This window comes from Mesocricetus auratus, unplaced genomic scaffold (assembly GCF_017639785.1).
Source record: "Mesocricetus auratus isolate SY011 unplaced genomic scaffold, BCM_Maur_2.0 Super-Scaffold_100022, whole genome shotgun sequence".
NCBI lineage: Eukaryota > Metazoa > Chordata > Mammalia > Rodentia > Cricetidae > Mesocricetus > Mesocricetus auratus.
The window spans coordinates 8,130,293-8,148,602 of record NW_024429203.1 but is presented as its reverse complement, the minus strand read 5'-3'; the positions used below and the strand labels follow the sequence as shown (position 1 = coordinate 8,148,602).

At 42.1% G+C, this 18,310-nt stretch overlaps 1 protein-coding gene and 1 long non-coding RNA gene across 2 annotated transcripts in view; one reads left to right on the top strand and one right to left on the bottom strand.

The window, feature by feature from the left end:
- Opcml (opioid binding protein/cell adhesion molecule like) overlaps positions 1–18,310 on the bottom strand; it is a 1,121,214-nt gene that overhangs the window by 518,624 nt on the left and 584,280 nt on the right. The gene's annotated exons all lie outside the window — the stretch shown is intronic.
- Positions 1–18,310, top strand: part of LOC121133558 — a 53,869-nt gene that overhangs the window by 1,315 nt on the left and 34,244 nt on the right. The window lies entirely within an intron of this gene.

The following is an 18,310-nucleotide window of genomic DNA, read 5'->3' as shown; positions in this document are numbered from 1 at the left end:
TTCCTTCCGCGATGCCAGGCAGAAGTTGTCAGACCCCGCCCTGGAGAACCGAACTGCTTTTGCCACTCTAGGAAGCTGAGCCAACCTGAATGCCCACCGCTCGGCATCTCTCCATCCAGGCTTTAGTTCCAAGGCACAGCTTCCCTGGGCCTATGCAAAAAGCTGGAATAAGCTTCCTGCTCTGATGGCCTACCTAGAAACACTCAACGCCCATCCCTTTCCTGTCTGTTCTCTGGCTGGCAATTCGGAATTTCTTCTTACAAGGCAACATGCAAAATAGTCCCCATTATCTGTGCATCTTATTGTAGTGAAAAGTAAGAGCTGGGAAAATCACCGGGAGATGCTAAAATGTAGTAGGACTGATCTTCATAAAATCCATCTATGGCTTTATGATGGCAGGAGAGAGCACCATAATAGTGTCAGGAGGGGACTCTGGGATACAGTGTTCTTAGAGGCCAATCTCGCTGTTGCTCTGGGCTCAGATCCATCTCCTTCAGTCTAAACCCAAGAGCGCCAGCTTTCCTTGGGCCTGCCATTATTCTTGCTCCTGCTCTGCCTGGCAGAAGCCTCCCTTCGCTGCGTGCCTCTCACGCCTGTATCCTAATTTAATGGTTGCTATGTGCATCTGCTCTACTGTATTTTTTTTCTCGAAGCCTTTTGTTAAATTAGGCAGGGCTCCGCACAATTGGCAAAATGAAATATAATTCAAAAATAAGCATTAAGCTCTTCGTGTTTATTACTACAGTTGCTGAAGGATACAAAGGCATCCTACCTGCTCTCATTTCCAAGGGGCTGAGAAAAAATGAATACTGCCCCAGTCCCACCTGTGAAGATGCTTAGCTCCTGTATATTTTTCAGTCTTAAATTTTTTAATTAGAACATCTTCCCTTGGACAAAGTACATACCACTAGTTTTATCAGCTATAGTGAAAACCATATCGGTAGAAGGGGTATTACAAAGACAGAAGTGGGAGACAAGACTCCTCCGTGAGGTCATGGGCTGCAAGGCTGCAAGAGAAGTAATGGCGTGCAGACAGGGGTTCCGTGATACTGGGAGCATTACCAGTACTTGGGGATCGCCACTGCTCTCCCAGGCTCCACTAGCCCCTATGCCCAAAGAAGATAAGGAAATGCCTGTCGGTTTTAATGACATGCTTCTCTTCCAAATAACGAGTCTGAGTTTTCTGTGCACACAGAGTTCTCTGGACACTGTGATGCTTAGATCCAGGATGAACTGCTGGAAAGGCTGTCTTATGAGTGGTACCCCATATAGGACTGACAGTAAGGTCCTGTGCTTAGAAATCCTTCAGTCACAACCTGTGTCTTGAATGTGGGTGAGGATACATTAGAAGAGCCTGGTCAGGAGGCAGCTCTGAGGTCATCCCAGCTGCTCAGTGGTGGAGTGCTCAGATCTTCTCAAACACCAGCTGGTCTGATTCACAGCAGGAAGTGGGGGCAGGGCCGTGGTTACACTATGGAGGGAAAGGTGACTTGAGACAGGAAAAGTTACTGGAGACTTTGAGAATGGAGAAAAGCACACAGGATTCCAGATGGGAAAAGGATATTTGAGGCCAGTAAAGAAGCAGAGATAAGATGAAGTGAGGATAAATGCCCCCAGTAACACACACTGAGTCTTGGCCTTGTGAAGAAACAAGTCGAAAAAGCTACTGTTCACCAGGCTAGCTTTCTCCTAGTAAAACCATCTGAGGACCCAAAGATCAAGGGACTGGGTCTATACTGTCTTGTTACAATGACTCCTAGTTTAGTCTAAGTGTCAGAAGAAATGATCTGAATTCACAGACTTGTGAGTCAGGGAAGTGACTGCAAAGGTCTTACTGTACATTACTCTTAATCTGGCAGTCTACAGCATTGGGAGTAGGGTCAGTGGTCCATTTATTTGTAAGACATTGCTATGGACTAGTAGTGTTTAGGGCTGAAACATAAGCTTAAATGGGAAGAGGAAACAGGGTTGAGCTTTACAGTTAAGGCTTACATGATTAAATAATTTTTGCCGGGAATATTTTGTGAAAAGCTTTAACCAATGACAATGATAGGATAAGTCCATAATTATACCTTCTTGGATATATGAATTCATATGTAAAGATAAATTATCATATGATTGGAAGACTGGCTTTGTTCAAATACTGAGTCCTCACATCTCCATCTGTGCAATTCACACTAAATAATACCTATTTCATTCAAAGGGTAGTGAGCAAGAATGGGCTAAGTGTATCCGGAATTGTGCTTGATGAGAAGAGAGAATATTACTAGCCCACAGGCCCTTAAAGGAAGAGTTTATTCTTATAGTCCCCAAGAGAAGGGATACATTACCCCCACTGTCATGTCCAGGGTTTTTCTGGAAATAAAGTAAGAAGAAAATTTGGCAATAGACTTTATTATGCTTTCCATGGTAGGGGCTGGGCAAAGAAGAATGGGGAAACTGGCATGCTTAGGGATGGATATTATTTTAGCAGGCTATGCGGGTTGATCTCAAGGGATCCTGAGCTTGGCCCTAGCTTAGGGTAAGAAATGGTTCAATGTTCTACGAGGATTAGATGATGAAAATGGTTCTTCCATTCAGGAATAAGGCAATCCTAAGAGAGCCCGTATCACTAGAAATAGCAAGGGTTCATCTAATACAAGTGTGAAGGAGATTTTGATTAACCCTAGAAGCAGTTAATGCTTGGCAGGCTGGGAAACATCATTAGCATACTGTATGGTTCTATAGCACAACACTTATCTTCATGTAGTAACTGATTTCAAAGGTGTGAGGGCAATGTACAAAGGAGAGCTTCAACTGGCCTACACAGTTTTGTTACGTATTACTTATGACAACTTGTAACACAAACAACAAAGATAATCCCAGATTTCAGGGACTGTCCTCAGCACTAGGCAAGGAGGTTGCTGACTACCTGGAAAGAAATGGTTCTAAACCACTTGAGAAAAGGAACCCTGGCAGAGAAGATTTTTGAGAGAAACAGGAAAAAGAGAAGCAGAAAGGAAAAGGGACTGTGAAGAGTCCTGTTTAAGAACTCCAGTGACAGGCGGCAACTTGAACCATCCGGTGGTATCTGCAACCTATAAGTACAATGGTCCAGACAAGTAGGGAACGAGCAACAATCATCCAGAGAAGAAAAGCTGTCATGCCCTGATGATGTTGTTTAAACCAGATGACTTGAGACAGTGAGTTGGCTTGCCCACTGCTTTCCTACTTAGGTGTAAACTCTGCTTGGTGGTAGAAGCTCAGCTGGGTCTTAGAAAAAGCAACCCAGTGTAAGTGTGTCCTTGACTCGTTCCACAGAAAGGACACTCGGTCAACAAAAATGGGGATGAAGACTGTTTGTCAGGCCACGTCTGCCCAGAACCTAAATAAGACCTGACTGTTGATACTTAAGGCATCAATGCCCTGCTTCAGCTGATGCACTCCTCCGCTCATGTGTGCTTGCATGAATGCATGTGTGTATGCTTATAAGTGGTACCTGCATGAATGCATGTGTGTATGCTTATTAAGTGGTACCACAGGCTGTGCAAACTGCTTCTTGTCCTTGATGAATCACACAGCAGGAGATAACCAAGGCATATGAAAAATAAACTAATTTTAAAAATAACAAAAACCATCAACTCTGGAGGAAGTATTTAGGGTTACAATTCCAGTAGGCAGGGTATGTGTCTACTACACAGGAATTCCTGGGCTTAATCCAGGATCACATGATCCAGGCTTGTTGACACATGCTTGTGATCTCAGCATGAGGGAAGTGAAGGAAAGAAAATTAGAAACTCAGGTTCATTGTCTAGTATACAGTGAGTTTGAGACCAGCCTGAGCTGCATGAGACCCTATCTCAATTTTTTTCTTTTGAAAAACCCTCCAGCACTATTTTCAATTTGCTCACACATTAAGCCATTCACTAATTCTGTAAGTATGATTTCATGTCTATTTTATGGTGGACAGTATTTAAGGGTCTGGAGATTCAGTAGTCCATGAATAACATAAATATTTTATGTGCTTTTCTGCAGGGGTGTGAATAAGCATTGAGGTGAGAAAAAAGATTATGAAAAATAAGTAAACAGACATATTTAGATTGGGCAATGTGCTATTTAAAAAAGTGTTATGGGAATTGATGGGATGGAAAAGATGGTAAGTTAGGTAGTTAGGGAGAGCATCTTTGAAGAGGTAACATTGGAAGTGAGATCTTATTGGCTATTGGATCTAGCTAATTAGGGCCAAGAAAATGGCTGCCATGGAGGCAAATGGCAAAGGAGCTTATGGTGAAGGCAGAAGGCAGGAGAGCAGAGTCTCAGACACCAGGAAAATTGTATAAGGGTTTCATTCTGAGTGTTGTGCAATGACCTCAGAGACTTTCAACAGGCAAGTACCGGAGATCTGTAAGATAAAATTTTGCAAATCTTTCTGACCGTGATGTGGAGAAGGGATTTCAGGAGAACCCGGAAAGTATTAAAAGCACAGCAGCAATCGTGGTGGAAGTAGTGGGGTGGCGACCAAGTGGAAAAGGCAAGGGTGTCTACGAGAGCTAAAATGTGCTCAAAGTTGGGATTTGCGAGTAAAGGAAAACAATTGAGGGTGATTTTGATAGCTAGGAAGTAGAGCTTTCTGTAACAAGGATGGAAACACTCCAGAGACAATGGGTTTGAGGAGACTACAGCCAAGTGCAATGGCAGAAAGGTATGACAGGAAAGGAGTATGAAGTTCTCCAGCAGTGAAGAACTGAGTACAAACCAGGCTGTGGTGGCGCACGCCTTTAATCCCAGCACTCAGGAGGCAGAGTCAGGTGGATCTCTGTGAGTTTGAGGCCAACCTGGTCTACAGAGTGAGTTCCAGGACAGCTAGGTCAATTGCACAGAGAAACCTTGTCTCAAAGAACAAAACAAGAAAAGGTACTGAGTACAAGACTTTTTTCTCATCCTTAACCTGTTTTCTCATTTTCTATTTTAAAGATGTGTTAAAATTCTCTGCCACGGATGTGTCATAGGGACAAAATAGTCACAGCAACCTAGAGGCCCTCCTGCCTTAGCCTGTACTTTAAAACAGGCTACTTCATTGCATCTTATCTGACCTAAGATATCTACTCAACTATAGGCATCTCAAAGGTTCCTGCTTGCTAGATTACACCCCATCTCTACTGAGTAGAGTCTAGCATGATGCCATCATTATTTGTTAAGAAAATAGAATGCCGCTTACTTATAACATGTGGAAGGACTCCGATGTAGGACCTAAAGCTCCATTGTAACTTCCTTACTATGATCTAGAGCAAGGAAATGCCTGTTTTATTGCACCTGTGGGATAAAAGTGTCTAGGATGCCGAGTCAGAGGCTCAACTCACTCTCAACTCAACAGTCCACCATCCATGCAACAGTACTGTTGCTCAGCGTCTCTAGCCCCCAGCTTGCATCACGATAAGTGGAGGCAAGTTACCAGTGCATCTGTACAGTGTATGTGAAGGTGTATTCTGGTCACCTCAGGTTGTCAAAGCAAATCTACTGTCTGGTGGTTTAAACAAGAGACACTTCCTTCTTATAACTCTGCAACTTAGAACCCTGGAAGCTCCAAGGAGGGCTTTTCTCCTGGCTCCTGACAGCTGCCTGATGGCTGTGTGCACACCTATGTTACACAGCCACATTGTCACATTGTTGGTTAGGAGTTCCATGTGTGAACTTAGGGTACTCAGTGCAGTTGGAACAATGTTAAATGACACACTGCATGGAATGACAATTCTCCCAGGTGCTCACTAAACACTCTGTCATGCTAGTCCTTACTTAACAAAAGAAAGAACACTATTCTCTGATCACAGGTTCTTCTCTGAAGTACCTCTGTGGACAAATAAGCTGTAAATGTCAAGGCTAAAACATTTCCAAGATACGTGGTGTTTGTGTGTGTGTGTGTGTGTGTGTGTGTGTCTGTGTCTGTGTCTGTGTCTCTGTGTATATGTATGTATATGTCTGTGTGTAAGTGCCTCTGTGTGTGTCTGTGTGTGAGTGTGTATGACTTTTTGTGTTTATGTGTGCATATGTGTCTGTGTGTGTGCCTATGTGTGTCTGTGTGTATGTGTGTGTGCCTATGTGTGTGTCTATGTGTGTGAGTATGTGTGTATGAGTATGTCTGTGCCTATTCATGTGTCTGTGTGTGTGAGTGTGTGTGTCTGTGTGTATGTGTGTGTTACTCTGTGTGACTGTGTGTGCCTGTGCATATGTGAGTATGTCTCTTTGTGTGTGAGTATTTGTGTCTCTGTGTATTTCTGTGTGTATGACTTTGTGTGTCTGTGTGTGTATGTGTTTGTGTCTGTGCCTATGCGTGTATGTGTCTCTGTGTATGTGTGTGTGTCTGTGTGTGTGGATTTGTATGTGAGTGTATCTCTGTGTGTTTCTATGTGTATAAGTGTGTGTGTCTGTGCATATGTAAGTATGTGAGTATGTGTGACTTTGTGTGCCTGTCTGTGTATGTGTGTGTATACATATGTGTCTATGGGTGAGAGTGTCTGTGTGTGTGTATGTGTGTGTGTGTGTGTGTTGTGGCAAACAGAAAAGATTGAACTCTCTCTCATTTTAAAGACTAGCATATTTTAAAAATAGAATAAGTTACACGATCATTACTAAGATTCTACTTTACCTCAAAGAGATTGCCTAGTTGTGGACCGCTATTGGGAAATTCACAGCCCCACATATATAGCCAAACTGATCCATAATAAAATTTGTATCCAGCCATTAAAGCAATTTCAAACTGTGTGTTATTCAGAAATGAGGAAAACTTACAGCTTGTGTTTATCTGAAGAGTATTGTGCCCAGCTGCTCTGTGGAAAAAACATGAAATATGGAGCCTATAATTTGAGGTATAATTGTATCACAGAAAGCCATCTACATAAGGTGGACCCAGTGAATGGGGTAAGTGAGGAAACATTATGGTGTAAGCTGCTGAGGGACTCAGGACATGGGTGTAGATAAAGGTAGGAATGTGTTGCTAGTGAGTAGAATGGTAAGAATGACTAGACTGGGCAGGGGGATGGCTCAGTTGGTAATGTGCCCACAGCACAAGCGCAAAGACTGGATTGCAGCTCCCTTATGAAAATCCAGGTGCAATAGTGCATTCCTCTGATCCCAGGGCTGGGGGTGCACAGGCAAGAGGATCCTGGGGACTTAGCAGCTAATTATTCTATCTAATCATTGAGCTCTGAGTTTAATGAAAGACCCTGTCTCAAAACTGAAGCAAAGAAGCAACTGAGATCACATAGATTTGGCCTTTGTCCTTCACAAATACATGCACACATGAAAACACACATGCACACAAGAACACACACATGATGTGGGATGTTCTTCACACACATGTTTAAAAAAATGATTGAGTTTCATTTGGGGGCTAAAAAGGTTGCAAGAAATGCAATTGCATGTGAAATGATACTGTGGACAAGGTTTAAGTTCTGTGTCCCTGAGATGCCAGTGCAATCAATCTACAACAATGGCTCACCCACGGTTGAAAACATTATTTCTCATTCTCATTTTATACGCTTCCCAAGTCAGATCAATGTATATTAAATGGTTTCTCTTATCATCACTAACCTACAAGTTCAGATGTGCTTAATCCTATCTTGTTTCTATTTTCCCTCCTAGGCCTCACCACATTCTTCTTCAGTGTAGGACACATCAACCTACACCAAGGAAAAACCAAGTTAGTCAGGTAATAAAATGCCCGAATTTAATCCCAGCACTGACACTTAAGATCTGAGATCCGAAGGAAGTCACTTATTTGTGAGTTTGTGTTTGTTCATCTGTTGGCAGTGTTAGGAAGAGAGCCTTCTTAGCTAGGCGTGGTAGTGTCCATCTATCATCCCAGCCACTCGGCAACTCCAGATGCAGAGAAAATAGGGTCACCTGAACCTAAGAGTTTGAGAATGCTCTCTCAAACATAGCAATGCTTCATTACCAAATAAACAACAACAACAAAATCAGCTTCTTTGAAGGTTTTCGTCTAAATGTGATAACATACATAGCTGATTCCAAGCCAGAGGTCAGCATAATGGCAGCTACCAGTGATTAGCACAATCAATTTTCCTTCTCTATCTTTAATGACAAAGTGATGAAATTAACAAAACACAAAAATAATCAATGGGCAAATAAAAACAAAAATGGTACTTTAAAATAAATTGAAAAGCAGCAAATTAGCAGAAAAACAAGGAATCTGCTAGTTTCTCAAGAATTGGAGTCAACTGACAGCTGTAGATATATATGATGCTATCACATCAGTCCAGTATTCTCTCTTTCATTCCAAGTTACCATGTGTATTTCACAAATAGCTGTCTCCCATTAGAACTGTAGGGTCCCTGAGAGCAAAGTATTTGCTCATCTTGATTCCTTTCCTACAGGCAAGATCCTGGCACTGAGTAAGAGCTCAGCAAATATTTGCTGCCAGAGAGAGCTGATGTCTGCTCTCCAGTCTCTAGAAAGTCAGTGTATTAGACAGTTTTCTCCAGAGTGGCTGAGTTAATTATATGGACAGATAGGTAAAATGATAGGTAGTCAGATGATACATAGATAGATATATAGACAGATAAATACATAAATAGACAGATAGATACATAGATAGATGATAGATAGACCAACAAAGAAATTTGAATGGAGATTTACTAAGGAGCTTGATCATACAATGACAGGTTCTGAGAAGTTCTGAGACCCAGTTTCTCCTGAAAGCTGGAGATCATTGGGTGATATTAACATGGTTGGGTCCAGGTGCAAAGGTCTTAGAACAAAGGCGATGTAAGTTCTGGTCTGAGGTAAAGGCTTGGAGATCCAGAGGGCAGAGTCCAAAGGCCACCAGAGCCTTCCTTGTGTTTTGATGTCCACAGAAGAGACAGGTACATTACAGTTTCAGGGTACAGAGACATATATCCTCCTTCCCTCTGCTTCTGTTCTGTGTCCCAAGTCCATTGAATGGTTCTTACCTACACTGAAGAGAGATCTCTGCTGAGTAAACTAAAACTCACATGCTATTCCTCCTGAAACATCCTCACAGACACATTGAAAACAACACTGTGATAGGTGCCTAGATAGTCCTTAATCCATTCCCATTGACCAAGAGTAAGCCATTACATTTGGGAAAGCTGACCAGATGCCGACTATCCCACTAATGGATTCTTCTGGAGTTCCTCTCATCCCTTCTTGGCCCCCAAACTCCTCAGCAGTGAGAACTGCAAGACATCAATTACATTAAAGAATCTCCCTCTAAAGAGACTAAAGTTTCCTATACAGGACCTACAGCACAAATACACAGAAAAATCAGCTTCGTTACTTTATAGTCGCACCTCATATCCTTCTCTAAATCAAAGAACACAAAAGCAATATATTGAGACCTACAATGGATGGTAGTCCATGAACTAGACTTTCTCTGGGCCCAGCTTTCCTCATCATTATGTGGAGAAAACACTCTTTTATTATTTTCTTCACAGAACTGAAAAAAATCTATGTAAGATATCTTGCAAAGAGCTTGGCACACAGGAAGTCTTCTGGAAGCAGTTGTTCTGGGTTGCCTTCACCCAGGCTCTACTCTCTTCTTGCTGAAAAGAATCTGATCTCCCTGGATCCCACAGATAAACTGGAACTTGTGTTTTTCTTGCATTAACTCTTAGTTACTTGAGTCTTATTCTTTTACAAGTGTTCTTTTGAGGCAGTGGGCAAGCTGGCCTAAAACTCTATATAGACCAGGCTAATCATGAACTTTTCAACCACACTGCCTCCGTCTCCTGAGTTCTGAGTGTCAAACACCTTTCTTGTGGTATTAATCTGTTATATGTTTTACTAACCAATTTATTAATTCTTTCATGTGTGTGGCAGGGGGCACTTAAGAGCACCAATATTCATCAAGGTCTTTTGGCAGGAATGAGAGTACGGGGAATATATGTTACCCTCCAGTTGTTAATGGTCTCACAGAAGAAATAAATCAGATGGTATAGTACGGTGTGAGAAGATTAAAATAGTAACAAGATACTTTGAGATTGGGAATCTGGCCATCTAAAACAGGTAAGTTCCTGGAAGACTTTTCAAGGAGGAGTCTTCTTGGTTCACCTGTAATGACCTGGTAAGATGTAGGCTCCCACTTGTTTTCAGTTTTGGAAACTGAATGGATTATGTTACCAATCACAGAGACATAACAAGAGTGTTGGTACAGAGTAGAGACTGGATGTTAAATGTTGGGCTTGACATGCTGGTGAGACATCCAAGAAAAACATTATGTTGGCATTTGGATATGTAGGTTTTAAGCCTTAGAAAACGACAATGTTTGCAGCTAGAGATCTGGAAATCAACTTTGTGTAAGCAGGAATCTGAGTGCTGGTGAAGCCAGTTAGCTGGAGCAGGAGAATGAGAAGGAATAAAGCATCAGGCATAAATTCCTGGTAGTATCCTTGGAAACAGAAGCATCTTAGAGGGGACTGGAAGGTAAGCTCATAGAAGAATCTGAGGAGTGCACACAGAAGGTTACTCAGGAGTCACCAGCTGTAAAGAAAGCAGGGAAGAGACCTGAGGAGAATAATAGTTGTCTTGGCCACTTTTCCAGTTGCTGTGACAAAACAGCTGCAAAAGCAGCACAAGGAAATAAGTGATTATTTTGATGCACAGTTCAAAGACTAGTTCCTTGTGAGGGTAATTCATCATAGCATGATCTTGAGGTAACAGATCACATTGTATCTGTAGTTAGGAAATGGGACAGGGTAAATGCTGGTGCTCCAGCTCTCTCTCTCTCTCTCTCTCTCTCTCTCTCTCTCTCTCTCTCTCTCTCTCTCTCTCTCTCTCTCTCTCTCTCTCTCTTTCTCCTCTCTCTATGTATTGGATCCCTTCTCATGGAACAGTACCATCATGGTGGGTCTTTCTACCTTAGTTAATCCAGTCAAAGACATACCTAGAGATTTGTAACCTAGGTGATCCTAGATCCTATCAAGTTTATAGTATTAACATGCCCATCCCTTGTCAACTTGATACCCAAACATATCAGTTTTAAGCTTCTTGTTCCAAGTGCCTCATGGCGATCTCATAATGGAAAATGCACATAGCCCAAATTCAACATAGTATTCAGCAATTCCAATATAGAAGTTCAGAGTCTAAGGCCCTTCTAAAAACTCAAAAGCAATGCCTTAACTGTGAACCCCTATAACATAAAACAGAAGTAACACCCTTCCAATATACAATGACACAGAACAAATAGTACCATTTCAACAAGGACAGATAGGGTCATAACAAAGAAATGCCAGACATAATCCCAGCAAGGCAAACACCAAATCTTTAAACTCAATGTTTAACATCTGAGGTTCAGGATGAATTTATGAACATGGCTTAGATAACTTCCACCATTCCACTGCTCACAGCATGCAAAGCCTCTCCACTTCATACCTGCAGCTTTCTTTAGTGGACTTCCCACAGGACTTGCATCTCCAATATCCTGGGTCTGTACTGCATGATAGACTTCACCTTCATAGCTTTGTACAATTGCCTGTCTGGGATTCCTTATAGAAAACATGGAATCCATCCAAGCCATACAGTGTTTGTCCTCCTTATTCTTGCCTCTACTGTGCCTATAAAGGCAATGCCACATGGATGAAATGGGCAAGTTCTACTGCCAGCTTAAGATGAGGTCAAGAGTAGCTCAAGTTGTGAAACACTCTACCCAGACAGTTGTTTTCCAGCAGAAATACCTTTATCAGCAATCTCAGTTTAGGATCTCTCCTTTCAGTTGAACTTAGATATTACCAAATTAGACCCCTTGATGGGTAAGGTCTCTCTCTCAGGTACCTTTTGCATTTCTCAGTGAAAATCAGGATATTTGACTTTAATGCTGCTAATCTCTTGACAAATGCAATTGTTTTCCTAGAATCCAATCTATCTACAACTTTATTTAAACTCCATTTTTTCTTCATCAAAGGACGACATTTATTTATTTATATTTAATTTATTTATTTTCTCTGCTGTGGCTTTCTTTCATTGCAGACCTGGACAAATATAGTGAGCAGGAACAATAACCTCCATTTTGTCCTGTCTTGAGATTTCCTTTACCAAATGAGTTAATAATTTGCCTTTGGACTTAAGCCTAACTTAGGCCCTTGGAATACATGAAAAATATAATCAGATTCTTTTATAGACTATAGCATGAATGACCTTGCCCAGTTTGCAATATAGTCTATGGCCCCTTTGAAAACTCATGAACTGGTCTCCCACTGTCCATGTTTCTCTCTGCATTCTAGTCTTCCAAACTTCTAAGCTCTGCTTACCTACCAAGACTCTCCTAGTCAAAAGTTTCAAACACTTTCACATCCCTCCAGCAAACATCCCAGAACTACATGGCAATATCCATCACTACCACAACTGTTTCTCAGTACCAGTTTTCTCTATTAATTACTTCTCTTGTTGCTGTGACAAATGCCTTAAAAGAGCAACTTAAAGAACAATTTATTTTACATGACAGTTTGAAAATACAGGCCATCATAGCAGTGAGGACATGATGGCCAGAGCATGGAACAGCTGGTCACATTGAATTCGTCCTCAAAAGCACAGGGAAATGAACATCGTGTTCAGTTCACTTTTCCTTTCTACTCAGTTTAGGGATTCAGTTCGTGGATTAGTATCACCTGAAATCAGTGAGTTTTCTCTCCCCTGTTAACCCACTTTAGAAATTCTCTCATAGACATTCCTAGAGGGTTATCTTCCAGGTGATTGTAGAGGTGTCAAGTTGAAAATCAATATTAACCATCACAGCGATTAATGGTGTCAAATTCTAGAAGACTTAGCTTACAGGATTAGCAAGCAGAGTTCTAGTTGATACAGTGAAAGGGAGGGGGACCTTGGCTAGTTTTACGGATACAGGATCATCATGTGGTAGCAACAGAAGTTAGGTCAGGGCAAGCTAGGGAAGAAATGGAACTGAGGTATGGGGAAAATAAAGGAGGTGAGCTGTCAACTAGGAAATGATGATCAGGACGGGGTGTGATTACAGCTGGACAGGGGTGTATGTCTGGGCACTGTGAACATTGTGCATAGTTATTTTATCTCCAGTGGGAGAGACTTACTATGCAGTATGTGAAAAGAAAGAGTTCCATAAAATGTAGGCCTTCGCTAATAACACTACACTTGTGTCTCACAAAGGAGCATAAACATCTCCATCTTTGAACTCACAGATGGGTTGTCTAAGCCCGAACAGTTATCATTGTCATAATCAAGCCAGAACAGTCATCATTGTCTTTGTTGTTGTCTTTTTCTCTTTGTTCTTTCTCCTCCTCCTCTCTTCTCATTCACTGAGTGAGTATTCATCACCTATGAGTTCTAGGTACCAGGGTTTGAACATACTAGACACTACCTAACGTAATTTTCTAATATCTATATGAAGAGGACATTGCTGCCTGACAAAGAAACAAAAACTTTTTGTGTGCAGTGATGCAGGCCCATAATCCTAGCCTCTGGGAACATATGGCAGGGATTACAAATGACAGGCTTATCTTGGGCTTATGACCTGGTCGGGAGAAAGAAAGATGGAGGGGGTTGGAAGAGAGAGAATGGAAAGAAGGAAAGAAAGAGAAAGAACCTAACATTCAAAGAAGAAAGCTTATTTCTTATCATTTCTGGATATATAAAGAAGAATCACTAATTCTTTTCTTATATCCTCATGGTTCATTGCTGTATGGTTACTACTAACACTCAAATGGGCCTCAGTGTACAGTATACATAAATACATTCAACTGACAATAAAAATAGTTGTATATGTCTAGCACAAAACCTCCAAGAGTCTCATAGACATTTTGAATTTCAAGGCTCACATACCAAATACTAAAAATTCACGGATTTATTTTTTCTGGCATTTGGGCATTGGATGAGACTTTTTCACAGCAGTAGTGCTGAGATTGACAGTACTTTTAGAAGCATTCTGGTTTGCTCTCTACTACTATGTTGGAACACACTATTATTTATATTGTGAGAAGTTAATCATGGGGGAAAGCAGGTGGTGGTAGCAAATGGCTAACAAACAATGAAGATAGACTTCAGATACGAGGATTTTAGTCAGTAAAACATAGCCAGATTCATCAGAAACAGAGCTTATGATTTACATAACCTTCATAAAACACAGCATCTCAGCATGAGGGGCAAGTCTCTTTTGCAAGCAGTGTTACCTTAGATAGTCCATCTTTCACTCTGAGGTCTGTGCAGTTTCTCACTCTCTGCATGGGCACGGGGGTCCTGATCACACTTTTCATGATCACACTGTTAGCATTGTCACCATCACCATTGCTGGAAGCACACATTGTCCAGCAAGTATGCCCAATCTGTGGCCCCTGGCATATATACATCTCAGAATAGCTATGAATGTGGTCCTACCCATTTGGAGATGACATTACTTAGTAATATCAAAGATGAGATGACATCACATGGTAATGTCAAAGGAGAGATTTCCATGGAAGGACTTGTCAGAACCACTTCTGTCTCTCTGATATTCCAAATCCTGTTTTCTCTGCATGTAATACTCTTAGTCCTCTCATATCTTGTTCCTGCCACCCATCGGGAAAGAACCAGTCTTATAAAGACCGAGAAAAAATAAAAACAGTTACTACAGGTCACAAGGCTCTAAATTGTTGGCAGGAGATGCAGTCCAGAGTACTAGGGATGGGATTATAAATACATTGTTGATCATCTCTCCACTAGACATCTGGAAGTACAAAGTCCTAGGGAAAGTAAATGGAAAATGGAAAACAAACTAAAAGGAAAGAAAGGGGGCAGAGAGGCTGTAGGCTAGGAGGCAGGATGGAGCTAAGCATCTAATATCACCTAATACTCACCAGAGGACAAGTCAATGGGGCATTTCACAAATGCAGATAGAGTCAGCGACATTTGTAATAAACACATAGAGTTGTACATACATTCTGATAAATGTGTGTGTTTGTGTGTGCATATGTGTGTGTAGACATAGAGAAAGAGAGAGAGAGAGAGAGAGAGAGAGAGAGAGAGAGAGAGAGAGAGAGAGAGAGAGAAATGAAACTTATATTAAGGAACTCACTCCCATGATTATGGAGACTAGAAATCCATGATCTACTACATAGGCTGGCAAGCTAGAAACCTGAGGGAAGTTGAGGCTGGAGCTTGGGTGTTAGAGCTAGCTGTTGGAAGAGCTGTCTTCTCTCCAGTCAGACTTTCAACTGATTGGATAAAGGCCACCCACAGGTGGGTCATAATGTGCTTTCCCCAAGGTTAAATGTTGATGTTGTATATAAAGTGCCATCTCAGAAACAGCTAGGATGTTTGATTAGTTGCCTCCATATCATTTCCTAGCCAATCACACCATACACACACACACACACACACACACACACACACACACACACACACACACATCTCCATGTTCTCTAGAAGCAGCTATCTTATAAGAATTAAAACAAGTGTTCCTTTAAGAAGGTCATAGGAAACAAAGAGAAGGCCCCAGCCTCTCACCTAATATTCCTACCACAGGCAAGCTAAAGCCTAGCATTTCTGCCTCAAAAGACAAAGCCTCCTCAGCATTTAAAGAATTCAAATTACAAAGTGCTGAGAACAAGGAAGGTACATTGGTGTGAATGGATTTTATCCAAAGTGCAATTTGTTTTTCCCTTTCATAAGTGGGGAAGAGGTTCCAAAGAGGTACAGAGCGAAGGGTTAGATGCCACAGAGAGTGAAAAAGAAAATGGACTACAGAGAGGCCAAAAATAGCTCTTTAAGAGACATAATTATTCAGAGCTTCAATTTACCTACGACTACTTTAGAAAAAATCAGAATCTACACATGACCCTAATACATGGCCCAGATTTAAATGTGGCACCTTGAATCTAGGGGATAGGGAAGAAATTGGAAGGAGATATTTCAGGGCATACTCTGGCAGTGTTCAGGAGGGGGAGGGAAAGAGAAGAGGGGCTGGGCTGGTCTCTTCCACACTCTTAGTAATTTCTATTGTTTTTTTCTTTTTTTTAAATGAAGTTGGGTGGTTGCCTGCACTATATTCCAGAACTGCGAATCATCTAACAGACTCATCACTACAGGGCAAAGCTCCAGCCATCAATTAAAACTTGGAGTTGGGGAAACATGGATCTATCTTGTTGAAACTGAAGTGAGGATACGGCATGCATCTCTGTCGTGATCACAGTGGTTGACCTCTGAGGTATACAAACGCAGGGAAAGAAATAGAAAATCTATTGCCACTGCTGCTGTGTTAGCATTTGGTGTCTGTAGCAGACTACCTAAGGCAAAAAAGTTAAAGAAGGAGGGGACTTTCCTTACAGTTCAAGGGTCCAGTCCACACTGACATTTGTTTCCATCCTTATGGCCTGTGTCAGCACACTACAACCCTGCAGTAGATTCACCTCACTGCAAGCAGAAAAGGCAGAGAGAGAAGGAAGGGGCAGTAGTCCCTGTTTCCTCTTTCAAGGCACACCCTGAAGGGACTAATTTCTGCTAGTAGACATTCCTCTTAAAGTCTCATCCGCCATAGCTGTTCAGTGGCACAAAACCAAGCCTTTTACATATGGGGCTTGAAGGATGGTAAAGATCCAATCCATCATCCTGATTGAGGTAACCCAGACCAAGAAAGACAAACACAGTATGTACTCGCTCATAAATGGGTATCAGCTGTAAAATAAAGGATAACTATGCTACAATCCACAGACCCAGAAAGACTAGGTAACAGGAAGGATTCCTGGGAACCCAGATGTCTCAGGAAAAGGAAATAGAAGAGATTTTCTGAGTGGACTGAGGGCAGGTGGGCATGGAAACATGAACAGTCAGGTTGGGATGAAAGGAGGGGGAGAGTGCTTGAGAGCAACTGCTGGAGAGGGTGCATTTCAGGGATCATGTGGAAGCTTGGTGCAGATATTCACCCAGGAGTCTACAGGTAGGACTTAGACTCCTAAAAATTGAGGATAAGTAGCCTGAATTGGCCATCTCCTGTGACAAGATTGGTACCTGGCCAAATTGTTATCAGAGAGGCTTCATCTGGCAACCAATGCAGGCAGATGCAGAGACCCCTAACCAAACATTGGGTAGAGTTTGGGAGTCCTGTGGAGGATGAAGAGAAAGGAGTGTAGGAGTCAGAGGGGTCAAGGACACCATGGGAAGGCTCATACAATCAACTAACCTGGGCTCATAATGACTGACAAACAGGGAGCCGGCATGGGACTGACCTAGGCACTCTGCATATATTTACAGTTATGTTGCTTGGTCCTCTTGTGGGACTCCTAACACCTGGACCAGGGACTATCTCCAACTCTTTCACTGGCTTTTGGGATCCTACTCCTCATACTGGCTTGCCTTGCCCAGTCCTAATATATGAGAAGGTGATTAGTCTTACTGCAACTTGATATGTCATGTTTTATTGATACTCACTTGAGACCTGCAATTTCCTGGATGAAGACAGAGGAGGAGGGGACTGAGGGGATGGGATGAAGTATGGGGGAGGAGAGACTGGGGAGGAGGATAGGGGAAGGCTTCAGCTGGCATGTAAAATAAATAGATGAATTTAAAAAATCCTCTCTTCTCTCTCTGTCTCTCTCTCTCTTTCTAACACACACACACACACACACACACACACTCAAAGATCCAATCCATAGCACTTATTTTATAACAAATGCTTCACTTGTACAATATATCTAAGAGAAATGTCTTTCATGCATAGTTCACCTTGCCCAATAATCTTATTCCATAGGGGAATCGGTGTCGTGGACAAAAAAGATCAAGATCAGAGTGTTGTGAGCAGAAATCTACAAAGCCCCAGGCCTTCTGTATCAGCCTAGGCTTGCAAGAAGATTGTCCTCTTGGCATAGAGACGGTTTCTTTCTGCACAAACTGGAAATTCCATGTGGGCGAAAAGCACAACTGTTGTAGTGGAAGTGGGAGTTTGGGGGAGTCCAGGAGTCTAATGGCAGAGGTCAACAGGGAACAACAAGCTGAGACAAGATCCCTGCAAAATGCACAGGCTGCTTGGGCGGAGGGTGAAGCAAGACTGTGAAATGAAGCTGCGTCTATTTTCCACTCTCTCCCTCCCCCTCTCCATCTGTCTGTCTCTTCCTTTTTCTCTCTCCCTCTGCCTCTTCTCCCTTTGCAAACCTTCAGCTGCTAATTTCCATCCGACACATTTAAGAATTAATTCCAACACTTCTCTCTCCCTCTGTCAAGATATCCTCCTGGCTAACCTCCCCCACCCTTTGGCAATGTGCGCGTTTTATTCCATAGACTGTTTGCCCGACAATTCCCAGACGTGGTGATTTGCTCTGACATCTTTGTGTATGCAATCAGCCCATGTCACAGAGGGCTT